General features: G+C 44.5%; 1 protein-coding gene and 1 long non-coding RNA gene across 2 annotated transcripts in view; one reads left to right on the top strand and one right to left on the bottom strand.

Moving 5' to 3' along the window:
* The first annotated feature begins 43 nt into the window (after positions 1–43).
* On the top strand, positions 44–4,612 carry LOC132540495 (uncharacterized). The gene is made up of 3 exons (XR_009551702.1): positions 44–159; positions 3,430–3,588; positions 4,315–4,612. It is a non-coding gene; the product is annotated as an uncharacterized LOC132540495 (long non-coding RNA).
* The window catches only part of IL10RB (interleukin 10 receptor subunit beta), an 85,793-nt gene continuing 70,236 nt past the window's right edge, over positions 1,266–16,822 (bottom strand). The window contains exon 8 of the transcript XR_009551701.1: positions 1,266–1,419. The gene's annotated coding sequence lies outside the window, so the exon portion shown is untranslated. The remainder of the gene's footprint in view (positions 1,420–16,822) is intronic.

The following is a 16,822-nucleotide window of genomic DNA, read 5'->3' as shown; positions in this document are numbered from 1 at the left end:
TGCGCACGCACACTCGCCCCGCCCCCGCGCACGCACGCTCGCCCCGCCCTTCCGCGCACGCGCAGCTCGGCGCCCTGCGTGGTCCTCGGAGTGCCGGCGTGCCCTCCTGCGACCGCTCTTTCCCCCCAGGACAGGTCTTCCCAGCGCCCCCTCTTTCCGGTCAGCGCTACTCCCTGGCGGCCAGTCTTCCTATTCCGGGAAGCCACGCCCGGTGGGCAGCCTTGAGCCTCTGGGGCGCGTCGGCAGTGCGCCTGCGCGGCGTCGGGGAGCCTGGAATCCCCCCCACCCTTTCCTGCTGGGGACCGCCCGCGGGATTAGGGGTGGGGACTCTCGGACACTGGCCTGTCCCCCCGGGTCGTGGACACCGGGATGTGCACATGCTGGATGTGCACATGGTCGGGAAGGCCGGGGGGGAGCTGGTGCGGAGCGCTGGGGGGCGAAGGGTGGCTGCGTCCGCGTGACACCCACCCACCCACCTGCGGCAGGTGCAGCCCGTGCGGGGGGCACCTGGAGACACCTGGCCGAGGGGCCAGACGCCCTCCAGGACACCCGTGTTCAGCCTCATCACCTACCCTCTTCGCTCCCAACCGACTCATTAGCAGATCTTTCCTAGAAGGGCATTTTACTCGATTGTTGCAGCACCACTTTCTACTCCCCATAAAGCTCTTTGGTCATACTCGCAGAAGGATAAAGAATAAGGAACTTTCCAATGATGGGGAGGGTATATGGAACACTGGTGGTGGAAAATGTATGGAATTATACCCCCTCTTAGCCCACAGTCTTATTGATCATTATTAAATTACCAATAAAAAATGATAATAAAATCTTTGTGTGGTGAACCAGGGGGATTGAATATGGCCTTATAAACAACTGTGAGGTTTACATACCATGAAATTTTCTTTTTCTTTTCTTTTTTTTTTAAATTTTTTATTTAAGAAAGGATTAGTGAACAAAAACATAAGGTAGGAGGGGTACAACTCCACACAATTCCCACCACCCAATCCCCATAACCCACCCCCTCCCATGGTAGCTTTCCCATTCTCTATCCCTCTGGGAACATGGACCCAGGGTCGTTGAGGGTTGCAGAAGGTAGAAGGTCTGGCTTCTGTAATTGCTTCCCCTTTCTTTTTCAAGTAGACATTTTTTTAGTGCATCCTCTGTACATTTTTTAAAAAAATATTTTATTTTATTTATTTATTCCCTTTTGTTGCCCTTGTTGTTTTATTGTTGTAGTTATTATTGTTGTTGTCATTGTTGGATAGGACAGAGAGAAATGGAGAGAGGAGGGGAAGACAGAGAGGAGGAGAGAAAGATAGACACCTGCAGACCTGTTTCACCGCCTGTGAAGCGACTCCCCTGCAGGTGGGGAGCCGGGGTTCGAACCGGGATCCTTATGCCGGTCCTTGTGCTTTGCTCCACCTGCGCTTAACCCGCTGCGCTACAGCCCAACTCCCCCTCTGTACAGTTTTGGCCTTATTTTATTGCCACCAGGGTTGTAGCTGGCGCTGGGTGCCTGCATGATGAACCCACTGCTCCTGGAGGGCCCCCTTTCTTTTTTTCTTTTTTCTCTTCTTCCTCTCCTCTTTCTCTTTCTCCTCCTATGTTTCTTCTTTTTCTTTCTCTTCTTTAGCATAGAGACAACAATTAGAGGAGACGGGGAGTTAGAAATTGAGATAAAGAGATGCCAGTAGCACTGCTTCACCGTTTGTGAAGCTTCGCCACTGCAGGTGGGGAGGGGATGTGGGCTTAAGCCCAGGTCCATACACATTGTGATGTGTGTGCTCTGTGAGCTGTGCCACTGCCAGGCCAGCTGCTCTGTTTTTATTTTGTTTTTAAACCTTGAAATACCAGCGATTCAATGATTTCTAGGTTTGATTCTGGGCGAGTGCTTGTTTAAGACAATGTGAGTGGAAAAATCCAACCCCTTCCCCATAAAATTTGTGGCTTCAAATGGAAGCAGGAACTTCCTCGCTCATTTACTAAATTAGACTCATTTAGAAAAGCTTCCTGGTAACTTTGGGTTTTCAGTACATTTCCATTTCCCACTGTTCAAAGTAGTTCTTGTGAACTAGTTGCAATAAAACTAGATTTCTGTTTAGAACAATGAGTCCCCAAAGACTGAACCATTTTTACTGGGATGATTTTCAAATTTGTCAGCAGCTCCCTGTCACCCTCTCTCCCTTTTTTTTTTTTTTCCAGAGGGGGCCAAAGACTTTGACTTATTTGTTTACCAGAGCACTGCTCAGCTCTGGTTTATGGTGGGGCTGGGGATTGAACCTAGGACTTTGGAGCCTTAGGCAGGAAAGTCTTGTAACCATTTATTAACCACAATCAACAACGATTATGCTATCTCCCCAACCTGGATCGTATTTTATTGAAACACTGACCTTTAAGCAAACAAAAAAACAGGCCAATAATTTTATAGAATGCTTCTCAGCCTGGGCTTGTTTGAAGTCTCTTTGTGACTTGATTTCAAATGTGCCCTCACAGTTATTGTGAGGTGCTCAAATGTCGCATCTGCAGGCACGCCATGGTCCCGAAGCCCTCAATGGTGAAGGTCAATTGACCGGAAGCTCAAGGTGCTAGGCCTGGCTCCCACTGCCCTCATTTGCCCCTTTGCAAGGAGTGGAGGAACTTCTTGAGGTCTGCTCCCATCTGATTTGACCTTGAGACTGCAACCACTACTGACCCCTGTCTGAAGCAGTCCATGGTGATGGCTGTTAATAACACATCTTCCACCTGTCTTCTCCAAATAGAATCTTTAGTATTCCAGGAGGTGGCCCAGTGGATAAAGTGTTGGGCTCTCAAGCATGAAGTCCTGAGTTCAATTCCTGGCAGCACATGGACCAGTTCTAGCGTTTGCCCTTCTTCCGTAGCCAGTCAACAGCGTCAGGTTGAGCCTGATGTAAAGTTTTGAGACCTCCTTTGAATCTGGAGAGGTGGCAGTCGTTGACTATGTGGGTCATAGTCTGTCTGGAGCCGCAGGGGCAGTTCGGGTCGTCTCTGGCTCCCCAGCGATGGAACATAGCAGCGCACCGGCCATGGCCTGTTCGATAGCGATTGAGGAGGGCCCAATCATAACGTGCTAGGTCAAAGCCGGGTTGACGCTTGCAGGGGTCTGTGATGAGGTGTTTGTTCTTGACCTCAGCTGACAATGGACCAGTGATGTTCTGGTTCTCTTTCTCTCTTCCTGTCCCTTTCATTAATAAATAAATAGAGTATTAAAAAAAAAACAACCAAAACTCAAATATGATTTGTGGTTTGTGGAGTATCAGAAGAAGCAGACTCTCTTTCTATTAATTTTAGCATGTCTCTACAAATTCTTTTTTTTTTTTTTTGAGTGATGCTAGTTCATTACTATTATTTAAAAACTAATAGACTTTATTTTCAGAGTATTTTATTTTATTTTATTTTATTTGCTTTTTGCAGGGCTGGAGCCTTGCACACGCTCACTCTCATGGTTCCTGGGCTGACTTTTTCAGCTAGAGAAAGACAGAAGGCAGAGGAGAGACATCCCAGTATCAGGCTTTCCTCCTGTAATATGATTTGCCTGTGTGGCTCTGGGCTGTGAAACCTGTAGAGTGAATGGTAAGGCACGTGTCCTACTTGGTGTGCTCTCTCTAACCCCTAGAGCAGTTTTAGGTTTACAGAAAAGCTGATCTTACAAGTCTTGTAACCCACTGTTACACACACACACACACACACACACACACACACACACACACACACTAAGCAGGAAGTACAGACAGTTGCCATGGACCCCTTTTTACTATCCCTGATGATTCCCTTCCCCTACCACTCACTCCCACCCCCAGCCTTGGTAATGGTTCACCCTGTATTGAACACATGTTATCATGGACCTGGGTTCAAGCCCTGCTCCATCACAGGGAGCACCTGTAGGGGGAGCTTCTTGAGCTGTGTTTTAGTCTCTCCTCTCTCTCTTCCTCCACAAACAAACAAACAAACAAACAAACCACTGGGAGAGTGTACCTGCTTTCCCAGCAATAACCCTAACGGAAAGAAAAATAACCAACCTAGTTCAACTAGTTTATAAAAACTACTTTTGGACAGCAGAAGACGAAGCCTGTCAAACTCCAAGATGGCTCCAGTTTTGGCCTATGGGGGGATTTCAAAGAACTTCCTTACGTCCTGCACAAAATGTCCCAGGTTCCTGCCATACCTTTCCCTCCCCAGCTCTGAAGCCAGTCACTTCTCCAAGGAGCTTTGTTTTCTTATTCTTATTTATTTGTGGGGGACACTACTTAGAAACCAAGATCTGAGCATTAAAGCGTGCTTTCATTCTTTTTATTTTAGGTAGAGGGAGAAAAGGAAGAGAAGAGGAAGAGATGAGAAACTTCACGTCACTTCTCCACTCCCCATGGTCCTCCCATGGGATGCTGGGGGCTAGAACCCGTGTTTGCAGAGTACTGGAACTTGCACTCTACCAGATGAGCTATTTCCTGGCCTCTGAAATGCTTGGTTTTCATCAATGAGGCAAACTGCATCTAGATTGTGTCTCTTTCTTGGTAGCAAACAAAGAAAAGTAGTCCCTTGTGCTTGCTTTTCCCTTTTGAGAAAGGATTTGCTAGAGACTCACCTTTAGGACACATTACCTTGGAGTTGTAAGGCAGACTCCCCACTCTGTGAAAGTTAACTCATGAGTCCTCAAACATTCAGCCATATTTTCTATATAAATTCTAGTCACATTCGCTGACCAGGGAGTGAGCTTTAGTTTAGCATCACTTAGTGACAATAAGAACAAGGTGTGTGTGCGTATGTGTGTTTGTGTATGTGTATGTGTATGTGTGTGTGCATGTGTGTGTGTATGTGTATGTATGTGTGTGAGTGTGTATGTGTCTGTATGTGAGTGTGTGTATGTGTGTATGTATGTGTATGTATGTGTGTGAGTGTGTGTATGTGTCTGTATGTGAGTGTGTGTATGTGTGTATGTGTGTATGTATGTGAGTGTATGTGTGTGTGAGTGTGTGTATGTGTGTTGTGTGTGTATTTGTGTGTGTATGTTTGTGTGTCAGTGTGTGTATGTGTGAGTGTGTGTATATGTGTGTATGTATGTGTGTGAGTGTGTGTATGTGTGTATATGTATGTGTGTATGTGTGCATGTGTGTGAGTGTGTGTATGTGTGTGTGTGTGTATGTTTGTGTGTCTGTGTGTATGTGTGTGAGTGTGTGTATGTGTGTGTGTATGTATGTGTGTGAGTGTGTATGTGTGTGTGTATGTGTGTGAGTGTGTGTATGTGTATGTGTGTATGTGTGTGAGTGTGTATATGAGTGTGTGTATGTATGTATGTGTGTGTATGTGCGTATGTATGTGTGTGTGTAGAATCATCTTCTACCTCTTCTAGTGCTGCAGGTGTCGCCATGTGAGCTGCTTGACAGGGTACCAGCTTCGCAGGACGTTCAGCACGGCTGGACTCTCCACGCCAAACTGAAACCGTCTTGCCTTCTGCCATGTACAGGGTTTGGGATTAAGTTCTGTGTGGTCCTAACAATATTTACCTATGTCCAGGCTCAGAGCCTGACTGATAACAAAAATAATGACAAAACCTGCAGTGCACTCTGTAAGGTTGATCATAATGGAACGAGCAATATCAGTCATGCAGAATTTTTTAGGAGGCTCCAATAGGAAGAATTGTTTTCTCCTTTATCTATGCCAATTCCTTTAGGATTCCCACTAAAATATAAAGAGAGATTGGTGGTTCCCACAGTGGAGGGGCCACCTTACATAGCATAATTAATAAATAGAAAGCTCTGGTACCTGCCTAGATAGAGTGGGCCTTTTAATCTACCACCCACCACTATGCTCCCACTTCCTTATGCAGGAATAGTACACGAGAGCCTAGGTCACATAGTGAGCACACACAGAAGATGGATTCTAGCTAGAGAGCTTAACTTTATGGAGAGGCTGGCCAGGTCAGCGCCACCTTGGTGCCTTCTCAGTACAGAACAAAACAAAACTCCTTGATCAAACAATGAAACAGATTTTATGAAAAATGGGCTGCTCCATTTGTTTAAGGCCCCTAGAAACATAACAAGCTTGAACTTTCTATGAACCATTGGCTTCTGATGCCTAAGGGCAAGAGAATGGCATAAACATACAGGTAGAATATTCATCTTAACCTTTAGGACATCTGCCTAGCACACAGGTACAGGAATAACAAAAAACACAGAAACTGTGACGTGATCTCTAGGGAGAAAAGTGCCTGGAATGTGAATGTTCCACAAAGCAGGAGGTGTTCCCTACCTGTGCTGTTCTTACTTGGTGATTTTTGTATTAATAATCAAAGTCTTGGTGATTTTTGTTTTAATAATCTACACCTTGGTGATTTTTGTTTGAATGATCTAAGCCTTATGAGACTATAAAAATAAAGTTCTGCTTAAGTCTGACAGAGATGTCTGCTGGAGCTTGATTCAGTATCAATTCACTCATCTCTCATTTTTCATTTTTCGCTGACGCCCCTCCTCCTCCAGGTTAACCTAATAACCCGCTGGGGCTGGCCCCCCAGCAAGTGGTGTCCGAACAGGGAGCTGAAAGTAAGCTTTCTCTCTTGGAGGGGATAGGTTTTCCACCGTGGGCGCTGCAGCCCCCTGGCAGAGGTGAGGCCGGGTGAGTGGGTGGAAAATTCAGAACTTAGGAATTTGAGAAGCTATGGGCCATACTGAGTCCTAAGAAAGAGGACTCTTTATAGATATTGTAAGACATATGCTTAAGAAAAAAAGAAGTGAAAGATTCAGCTAATCAGTTATCTACATTTTTTCAGTTTATTCAAAATGTCTGTCCATGGTTCCCTAAGGAAGGCACCTTGAGTGGCAACACATGGACTCAGGTAGGGCAGGAGTTAAAGAAATATTATGAAGCTCACGGACTGGAAAATGTTCTGGTTGAAACTTTTTCACTGTGGAACTTGTTAAGACATGTTTTGAATCACTTCCGTTTTCTCAGCGGCTTGCTTGTTCTAATATTTTAGCCACAGAAAGTACTCCCTTGTTGAAGGGAGTGTCAGCTAGTCAAGAAAATATTTATGTAACTCTGTTTAGATGAATGGATCAGGTTTCAAAAATCATACTCCAAGAGGAGGCAGCACAGATAATTATTAGACAATTGGCTCCTGAAAATGCTAATTCTACGGGTCAAACACTAACTCATCCCTTTTGTAAGGCAGGTTCATTGAGTGACTTTGTGAAAGCCTGCTCGGAAGTCACACTTCCCTCTTACAGGGCATTATTATCACTGCGGCTTTACAGGGAGAAACATCTACTCAGTTGTTGACCAAATTACATAACAAGGGAGAAGGTGAAAAATTAGGAGGTTGCTTTTCCGGTGGACAGCAAGGATATTTTCTACTAATCTAGTGCCTCAGGGATCTAACAAAGGAGAAGTAAATTTACAAAATCATATCCCTCCTTAGTGGCTTTATTATTTTTCCAAAACTATCCTCTAACTTACCCTCACCTCCTCCTACTTCTTTAGTATTTACTGTAGGCTCCTTCAGTAGAAGAGCGGCAGTAATTATTCCTTGCTTAAAGACAAAGTTTTTAATCTACCAGATTAAAAACTACAGATTCTCAATTTATTACAAGATTGTGTCTTCATATAGAAACTGCCCCTTTACCTCTTAGCAACAGTGATCCTTCTAGTCTAACCTTACTACAAACTCATGTGTGCATAGATACTTTCTCATGTCTGATCATGGCTACTGCAAGAACAGGAGAGATGTCTCTCAGCATTTGATCTATTGCATGTCTTCTGCTGGACAACCTTTGGCTTTAAAAGCTGATAATTCCACAGTTTATACTTCTGACACTGGAGGCAGGAAAGCACCTTAGTGAAGTGGAAAAATTTGCTGAGAGGCAAGTGGAAAGGACCGGATTTCTTGTTAACATCGCAGCGAGGCTGTGTTTGTGCTTTTCTTCAGGACACGGATTCTCCCATCTGGATTCCAGACAGACTTATTATTATTCCAGACAGGCATTCCAGTTCTTCAAAGCTGGACAAATAATCAAACCAACAGGAAGGACATTAACAAGAGAAAAAGCAAAGAGAAATCCAGGAACAATGTGCACACCTGTACACGTGGCCACCCCATGGGTTCTGAAAGATAATCTCCTCCACTGTCCCAACCACTGACTCTAAATGCGAACTGGTGCCGAGGTGGAGACAATGAAAAGAGGGGTCAGTTGCTGTGACATAAGTCCCACCTACTCCTGGAAGAAGGAGAGGGTCCTGGAAACGCTGAGCAGCGCCAGATCTTGGCTGTCTCGTGAGATCTCGCGAGGTCTGGGCTAGGTGGCTCTAGCAGGCAGCCATGACACTCCATCCACCGGATTCTCTCTGGAAACCTTTATTTTAAAGCAGGTTTACATTTTCCCTTGAGAGTGTCCCTTCTAAAAAAAAAAAAAAAACAGAGTAGCCCTAAAAAAAATAGAGCCTTTTCACAAAAAGATATTTTTTTTGGGGGGGAACCTGGTGTTATCCCTTGTGACAAATGTCTCCTTAGTTTTTTTTTTTTTTTTTTTCTTTGTTACCAAGTAAGAACATTGGAAACAGCTTTAAGGCAGGGGAGACAGGATAATAGTTATGCAAAAGACTTTCGTGCCTGAGGGTCTTAAGTCCCAAATTTAATCTCCAGCACCACCTTAAGCCAGATCTGTACAGTGTTCTGGTAGGGGGAAGAAAAAAAAAGCTTCAAAACTTTGTAATGGATAGTGTTAGCGAGCAAAAATCAAACCACCATCCACTTCAAGGAAGCAAAAGATGTTTATTTACGAATTCGAATCCGGGCTGAGAGGTGACTGTCAGCAGTCCACCAGCTCAACCCTGCACAAGACTCAAACCATGCCATTTATAGGATTTCTGAGTACATTCTGGGTGGAGAATATGCAAAACTAGAATTCTATCATACACTCAATAGCATTTTACAGAAAATGCAGGATCCAATCATTTCAGACATTGCAATACCCTAAGTAGCCTATAAGAATTGTCTAATTTCAAGCCTTTATGCAAAATAGGGTCACCACACTTTCCTGTTGTCAGCTAAGACCACCTGGCTATCAGCTCCCTCGACCTTGAGCAAGTGGTTGGGTTTCAAGGACTTGGTTAGGCGAGCTATTCTCTTTAAGACAAACAACAGGTGGCTTACATCTTGGGGTGTGGGTTTTGTCTAGCCCCCCTTTTTACAGGAATTTTCCACTGCAGGCAGAAAAGCAACTATACTTACAACTCATGCTTAAAATTTTACTTAAAGCAATTCTAGAGTTACTGCTTCTAACAGATAATAGTAACATTTAGTAAAGAAACAGAGCAGATACTATAGGACCATAACACTCTGAAGTAGTCTTGTCAAATTTTGCTTTGGGGCTTCTCATATTATCTCAGGACAGACTGACATTAGCTAAAACTTCAAGGCTCTGTGTAATTTAGGGAGAGCAAAGGCTAAATGCCTACAAGCTTATCTCTCTGTGGAGGAAATAGTCTGTCATGATTTTTAAAACAAGTTGTATTTATTTATTAATGAGAGAGAGAGAAGAGAACATTTTAAAGCATCGTTCTGGAGCCTATGTGATGCTGAGGACTGAATTCATGACTTGAGCTGGGGAGATAGCATAATGGTTACGCTGTTGCTAGGGCACTGGATACAGATGTACATGTATTCAAACACAAGGGACAATCATATAACCCAAAGTCAAAGTGCACAGTAGTGGTTGAAGTGCCTAAACCAGGCACCATAAATTCTGTAACTGATTGGATTTAGACCAAATTAGCAGGACAGCCTAGCAGAAAGGCCCAAAGAAGACCGATCCATCAAACCTAACTCTGCTTGGGCTCAACAAATGATACTCAACACCTAAACACCTAAACAACAAGATAATCAGATAAAGAAAGGACTACACAAGTTGGATAAGGGCAAGAGACTGGCCCACTTAATAACGGTCTGTTTGGTCAATATCACACCATCTGATTATCTGGGGTCCTAGTTATGGAATGCTTGGATTCCCATACACATATGATGGGCCTTAACCTCTAAAGGGTCCCTCTATCCCCTACCACTGGTCACTTCCATAAGGAAAAGCATCTTGCGGGCCCTTTCAGGACCCTGGCTCTACCATAAAGCAGTGACGGTAGAGGGTCCCTCCATCCTCTGAAGGGAGACGGGGGTCTCCTGCCCTGCCACTTGAAAAAGTCTGGTCCTGAAATGAGTGCAGCCTGCAGTGTTCCTCAGATGTGACCATGAGCTATAAGCTCAGACCAATAGGGACTCAGAGGTCACACAGACTGTGGTGCTAAATATAAATATGCATTTACATCAGGGCCCTGGAGCAGGTGGATGGAGGGAAATAGTTCATTTTAGCTACAGAACTTTATATATATATATATATATATATATATATATATATATATATGAATGGGAGCTACTCCCTCCCCTAATCCAACTTTCTAGCTCTTTCTCCATTCTGACACCATTCTCTTAGATATTCTGATCCAACCTCAGGCCAGCTACCAAACTCAAGCAAAACTACTATAGCTGTATGCCCCCAGGAACACGCCTAAAATGGTTCTCCTAGCTTTCTTCTGCCCTAAAATCCCTAATCTCATCTGCTCTGACCCTACTTTCTGGTTCCTGTTCATTAACCATCTTGTCTCAACTTAGGTCATGTCACCTTCCAGACACCAAGTTACAGATGCTACCGTGACTGCATCCCGACTTCTTTGGGCAGACGACCTCACCAATGTGTCCTGGACCCTCACATCTCCAGAGCTCTGGCCCACTAGGGAGAAATAGAAACAGGCTGGAGGTATAGATTGACCTGCCAATGGCCATGCTCCACAGAGAAGCAGTTACAGAAGCCAGAATTCCTACCTTCTGCTCCCCATAAACAACCTTGATCCAGACTCCCATTGGGGGAGAAGTGATAGGATGAAGATAAGAGGACTCTGCTCTCCAGATCCATCAGCACCCAGAGAGAGAGAAGGGAAAAGAGAGGGACATATGGAGGTAGTTATGATGTCATGAGTGGCTTAGAGGGGAAGAGAGGAGTGAGTCAGAAAAAGAAGGGGCAACTATGTATAAATGTGGACAGATAATTGTAGAGAAGATGGTTGGCCCATGTCTAAAACTTTAGGGGAACAGTGGTAGATAGTGGGGAGAGTGAAGATTCAGAACTCTGGTGGTGGGAATGGTGTGGATTCAAACCCCTGTCAGCATGTAATTCTGTAATATAAAAATATTTAAAAATTAAAAAAAGAAGTTATGGGATAAATATATTCCATGGAATACTACTCTGCAATCAAAAAGATATTGTGCCCTTTGGGACAAAGGGGATAGAACTGAAGGTGATATGTAAAGAGATGAAAGACAACTACCAGATGGTTTCACTCACATGTGGGATCTAAAGATCTGATACACATGAACTTGAAAAAAAACATACGGAAGATATACAGAACTTTGGTGGTAGGTATATGGGTAGATACTGTAACTTAGAATCCTGTAAACTACTGTTAATCACAAATAAAAAAAAAACTGAAATCCTGGTAGCAGAAAAAAAAAAAAAAAAGGAATAGGCATCCATATCAATGCAAAAAGATTTCCATACCTGAAGCCTCAAAGGTTCCAGGTTCAGTCCTAAACAACACTGTAAGCCAGAGCTGAGCAGTGCTCTGGTGACAACAAAACACAAAAAAAACAAACAAAAAACCCAAAGCCAACTCATGACTTGATGCTCGAGAGTCCGACTCTACCCACTGTACTGGCTCCCAGGCCACTCTCTGGGATGTTAGATGTTTTTTAATATTTTATTTATTTTTTAAATGAAAGAAGAACAGAGAGAAATACAGATGGAGAGTAGACTGTTCAACTCTGGCTGATGGTGGTACTGGGGATTGAATCTGGGACCTCATAGCCTCAGGCATGAAAGTCTTTTGAAGAACCATTATGCTATCTCACCAGCCCTCGGGGGATGATTTTTTAAAATTTATTTTAAAAAAGGAGACATTAACAAAACCATAGGATAAGAGGGGTACAACTGCACACAATTCCCACCACCAGAACTCCATATCCCATCCCACCCCCTGATAGCTTTCCTATTCTTTATCCCTCTGGGGAGCATGGACCCAGGGTCATTGTGGGATGCAGACGGTGGAAGGTCTGGCTTCTGTAATTGCTTCCCCGTTGAACATGGGCGTTGACTGGTTGATCCATACTCCTAGTCTGCCTCTCTCTTTCCCTAACAGTGTGGGTCTCTGGGGAAGCAGAGCTCCAGGACACATTGGTGGGGTCGTCTGTCCAGGGAAGTCTGGTCAGCATCTTGCTGGCATCCGGAACCTGGTGGCTGAAAGGAGAGTTAACATACAAAGCCAAACAAATTGTTGAACAATCATGGACCTAAAGGCTGGAATAGTGCAGATGAAGTGTTGGGGGGTACTCACTGCAGACTATTGTGTACTTTTGCTTTCAGGTGTATATTTTGCCCTAGTTTATGGATACATATGAACATATGCTCTATCTCATGGGACCTGGTCTATATCTAGGTTTTGGGACTTTGTTAGGAAGTGAAACACCTGGAATGGAATTAGAGAATACTATGAAAGGAAAGGTCTCACCCGAGTAATGAAGCGAAGGGTTGTCATTCCACACCTGAAATCTCTGGACACAGTCTGAAGTGAAGCATGCTGGGGTGGCACTCGTTGCATTGATTTAGGTTGGGATCGGTGGATGCAGTATTATTTGATATGAATTGAGAGAAATGTGCAGGAAAGTGCACCCCACCCTAAGGTTCCAGGACTGGGGGAAATACAGGCTCTATATTGGAAATGTGAGGTTCCTGCTGTCTTAGGGTTCAAGAAGACAATAGATACTTATCATTATAATCACATTATTTGGTAATTGGGTTAACTTTGAAAAATCTCTTTGTTAGGATTTTCTGTATAATACCCAGCGTCTTATATATAGCTGTGCCACTGGTTGCTTCTGTTCTCCCTGGTCTAGGCTTTTGAGAGAGTCAATATATCAAAGACTCAGCCTATGTATTAAAAAGACTCAGTCTCAGGAGTTGGGCAGTAGTGCAACGGGTTAAGCACACATGGCGCAAAGCGCAAGGACCGGTGTAAGGATCCCAGTTCAAGCCCCCGTCTCCCCACCTGCAGGGGAATCGCTTCATAGATAGTGAAGCAGGTCTACAGGTGTCTATCTCTCCCCCTCTCTGTCTTCCCCTCCTCTCTCTATTTCTCTCTGTCCTATCCAACAACAACGACATCAATAACTACAACAATAAAACAACAAGGACAACAAAAGGCAATAAATAAAAGGTATAATTAAAATAAAAATAAAATTATGAAAAAAAGAGTGTACTTCAAAAAGTTTGAGACATACAATCAATTTTTCCCCTCTCATATTAATTAAATAGTGATTTATATGACTACAAATTAATAGGCCTGCACATAAACACCAATCCCATCACCAAAAGACTGTATCCCATCCCCCCTCCCCCCCGCCCTGGGAAGCCTCCACTGGAGAGGATTTTTAAGGGACTTTTTGAAGAGTCTGATCATATTGCCTTTGCTTTCACATTACAATTTAGCATGAAGAAGAAGAAAAATAAAAGAGTTCCTGTGACAACTGGAGCAGGCTTTGTTTGGATTTCCCTCACTCTGGTGAAGGGAATGATCCACAGTCTGCTTGGTGACCAGGGGGATGTGAATTTTAACAGGAGGCCTGGAGGAAGAGGCATTTCAGGAGAGAAGTAAGGAAAAAAAGAGAGGGGTGATGCTCCTGAGTGAAACTACAGGAAACCGGGAGGCAGGCTGCTAAAGGGACCAGTGGGAAGCAGCCACGCCTTGCTCAAATGGCCCTGGAATATCTCGGAGATCTCAGAGACCTTGTGTCTGCTGAAAGAGTTTTGCAGTTGACCCGACCTGGGCTGGTCTCCTGTTTCCATAACTGCTCTGGTTCCGGGGGCCTGGTGTTGAATTTAGTTTCCTTTGGCAGAAGGAGCAAAGAGTCAGTGGTTTTGCACAGGTTAGCCCACTGGCAGTGAATACTGCCTTCTGGCTAACTCCCTGGCCATTGTGGCTGTATATCTAATTATTTCACTAGGGGAAGTTCTGGTTCCTCTAGAGAAAGCTCCAAGGATCGCATTGTCCTCAAAATCGGGAACTTCATTCTCCAACATGGGCTAGGCTGTCTTCCTGAACCTTCTATGCTCCCCGAGCTACCCCATCCCCCCAAAATCTTTACCTGCTGCCTATTATTTGCCTCCAGGGTTATTGCTGGGGCTCTGTGCCTACATGCAAATCCACTGCTCCTAGCAGCCTTTTTTTTCTTTCTTTCTTTTTTTTTGATAGGACAAAGAGAAATTGAGAGAAGAAGGTAAGATAGAAAGTGGGGGAGAGACAAAGGGACACCTGCAGCCCTGCTTCACCACTTGTGAAGCTTCCCCCCTGCAGGTGGGGATTTTGGGTGGGGGGACCCACCTCTTATTTTCAACAAGTGTTTATACACCTGACCCCTACATTCTTGGAACATTTCAGCCATCGATAGCCTCAGCTTTCCACCATCAAACTTCAGACTTGCTTCTGGGCTGGTGCTTGAGCTCAGCAGCTAAGGCACATGCCTTGACATGCTTGTGGCCTGGTTGTGAGCCCTAACTCTATCTGGAGAGATGCTAGAACACTGGAGGAAGCTCCAGGGCTTCAGTGTCTATCTGCCCGCCGTGTCTCCCCCAGCTCTCTCTCTCTCTGTCTCTCTCTCTCTGAATGAAAAGGCAGCCCACAGCAGTGAAATCATGCATAAGCAAAGCCCAGGCTTTGCAGAAATAGATTTCTCCCCATCACTAAGTGGCTGTATTCAGGAAATAATAGTTTAAGGTGCAGTCGTTGACACATGGCGCAGTTTCTCACCTCCCCTGATAGGTATCTGTGCACTGCTCCCGCCACCAAGCCCTCCCAGCCCTGTTCTATCTCCCCCAGCTCAGAGTCCTCTGCTTCACTGTAACGTGCCACACCCAGTCCAAGCTGCACTGTTTCCCCTTTCTTTCTCGATGCCAATTTCTTTTAAAAAAAAGATTTATTCTTTTGTAATTTTACTTTATTTATTTATTCCCTTTTGTTGCCCTTGTTGTTTTTTTATCGTTGTAGTTATTGTTGTTGTTATTGATGTCTTGTTGTGGGATAGGACAGAGAGAAATGGAGAGAGGAGGGGAAGGCAGAGGGGGGAGAGAAAGACAGACACCTGCAGACCTGCTTCACCGCCTGTGAAGTGACTCCCCTGCAGATGGGGAGCCGGGGGCTCGAACCGGGATACTTATGCCCGTCCTTGTGCTTTGCACCACATGCGCTTAACCCACTGCGCTACCGCCTGACTCCCAGATTTATTTTTCTTAAGGATTTATTTATGGGGCTGGGTGGTGGTGCACCTGGTTGAGTGCACACACACACACACACACACACACACACACACACATATATATATATATATATATATATTTTAAAATATTTATTTATTCCCTTTTTGTTGCCTTTATTTTATTGTTGTAGTTATTATTGTTGACTGTCTTCATTGTTGGATAGGACAGAGAGAAAGGGAGAGAGGAGGGTAAGACAGAGAGGAGGAGAGAAAGACAGACACCTGCAGACCTGCTTCACTGCCTGTGAAGTGACTCCCCTGCAGGTGGGGAGCCAGGGGCTTGAACCGGTATCCTTATGCTGGTCCTTGCGCTTTGCGCTTTGCACCATGTGTGCTTAACCTGCTGCGCTAATGCTCGACTCCCAAGCACACATGTTGCAATGTGTAAGGACCCAGGTTCGAGCCCCTGGTCCCCACCTGCAGGGGGAAGGCTTTGTGAGTGGTGAAGCAGGGTTGCAGGTGTCTTTCTGTTTCTTGCTCTGTCTGTCTCCCCCTTCCTCTTGATTTCTGACTGTCTCTATTCAATAAATAAATAAAGATAATAAAAAATTAAAAAGATTTATTTATATACTTATTAAATGAGCAAAAAGAAGGAGAAAGAGAGAGAAAAAAACCAGAGTATCACTCTGGCACATTTGATGCCAGTCGTTGAACTCAGGACCTCATGCTTAACAGTCCAAGGTCTTATATACTGTGCCACCTCTTGGGTCACCTTCTGTAAATTTCTGAAGAAAGTATATTCAGTTGCACATCAGACTTTCCTGCTTTGAGGCCCCAGAGGTCCCAGGTTCATGCCCTCACCCTGTTATATGCAGTGTGCTCTGGGCGCTGTCTTATTAGAAAAGAAATAAACCAGTTTCAAAGCTCACTCCAACCTGTATTTTGTGTTCGTTCTTTGTTACTGGGAAGTCATCCTTCCTTTAGTGGAAGGGTCATCTTCCTTTGAGAGACTCCTCCAGAGAGAATTTTCTATGGGGTCTTCTCCCTTCCTTCCCCGTGCTTCTCAGTAATGAAACACACACAGTTTGTAATAGCTTAGACATGAAAGTGACCCAGATACCCAACGACAGATGAAAGTCTAAGAAAGTTGTGGTTTATAAATAAATGGAATCCTACTCGTTAGGTGGTGGCATTCCTAGCTAAGTGCACGTATTACCCAGTGCGAGAACCAGGGCTTGAGCCCCAGCTCCCCACCTGCAGGGGGTCTGCTTCATGAGTGGTGAAGCAGGTCTGCTGATGTCTATCTTTCTCTCCCTCTCTCCCTGTCCTGTCTCAATTTCTCTCTGTTCTATCTTAAAAAAAAAAAAAGGTAAAAATGGCCCCTGGGAGTGGTAAATTCATCGTGCAGGCATTGAGTCCCAGCGGTAATCCTGGTGGCAATAAAATAAAACATAAATAGGACACTAC

The sequence above is a fragment of the Erinaceus europaeus genome, chromosome 9 (assembly GCF_950295315.1).
Source record: "Erinaceus europaeus chromosome 9, mEriEur2.1, whole genome shotgun sequence".
Lineage (NCBI taxonomy): Eukaryota > Metazoa > Chordata > Mammalia > Eulipotyphla > Erinaceidae > Erinaceus > Erinaceus europaeus.
Note: the sequence above shows the minus strand (reverse complement) of the source record. Positions and strands in the feature narration are given on the sequence as shown.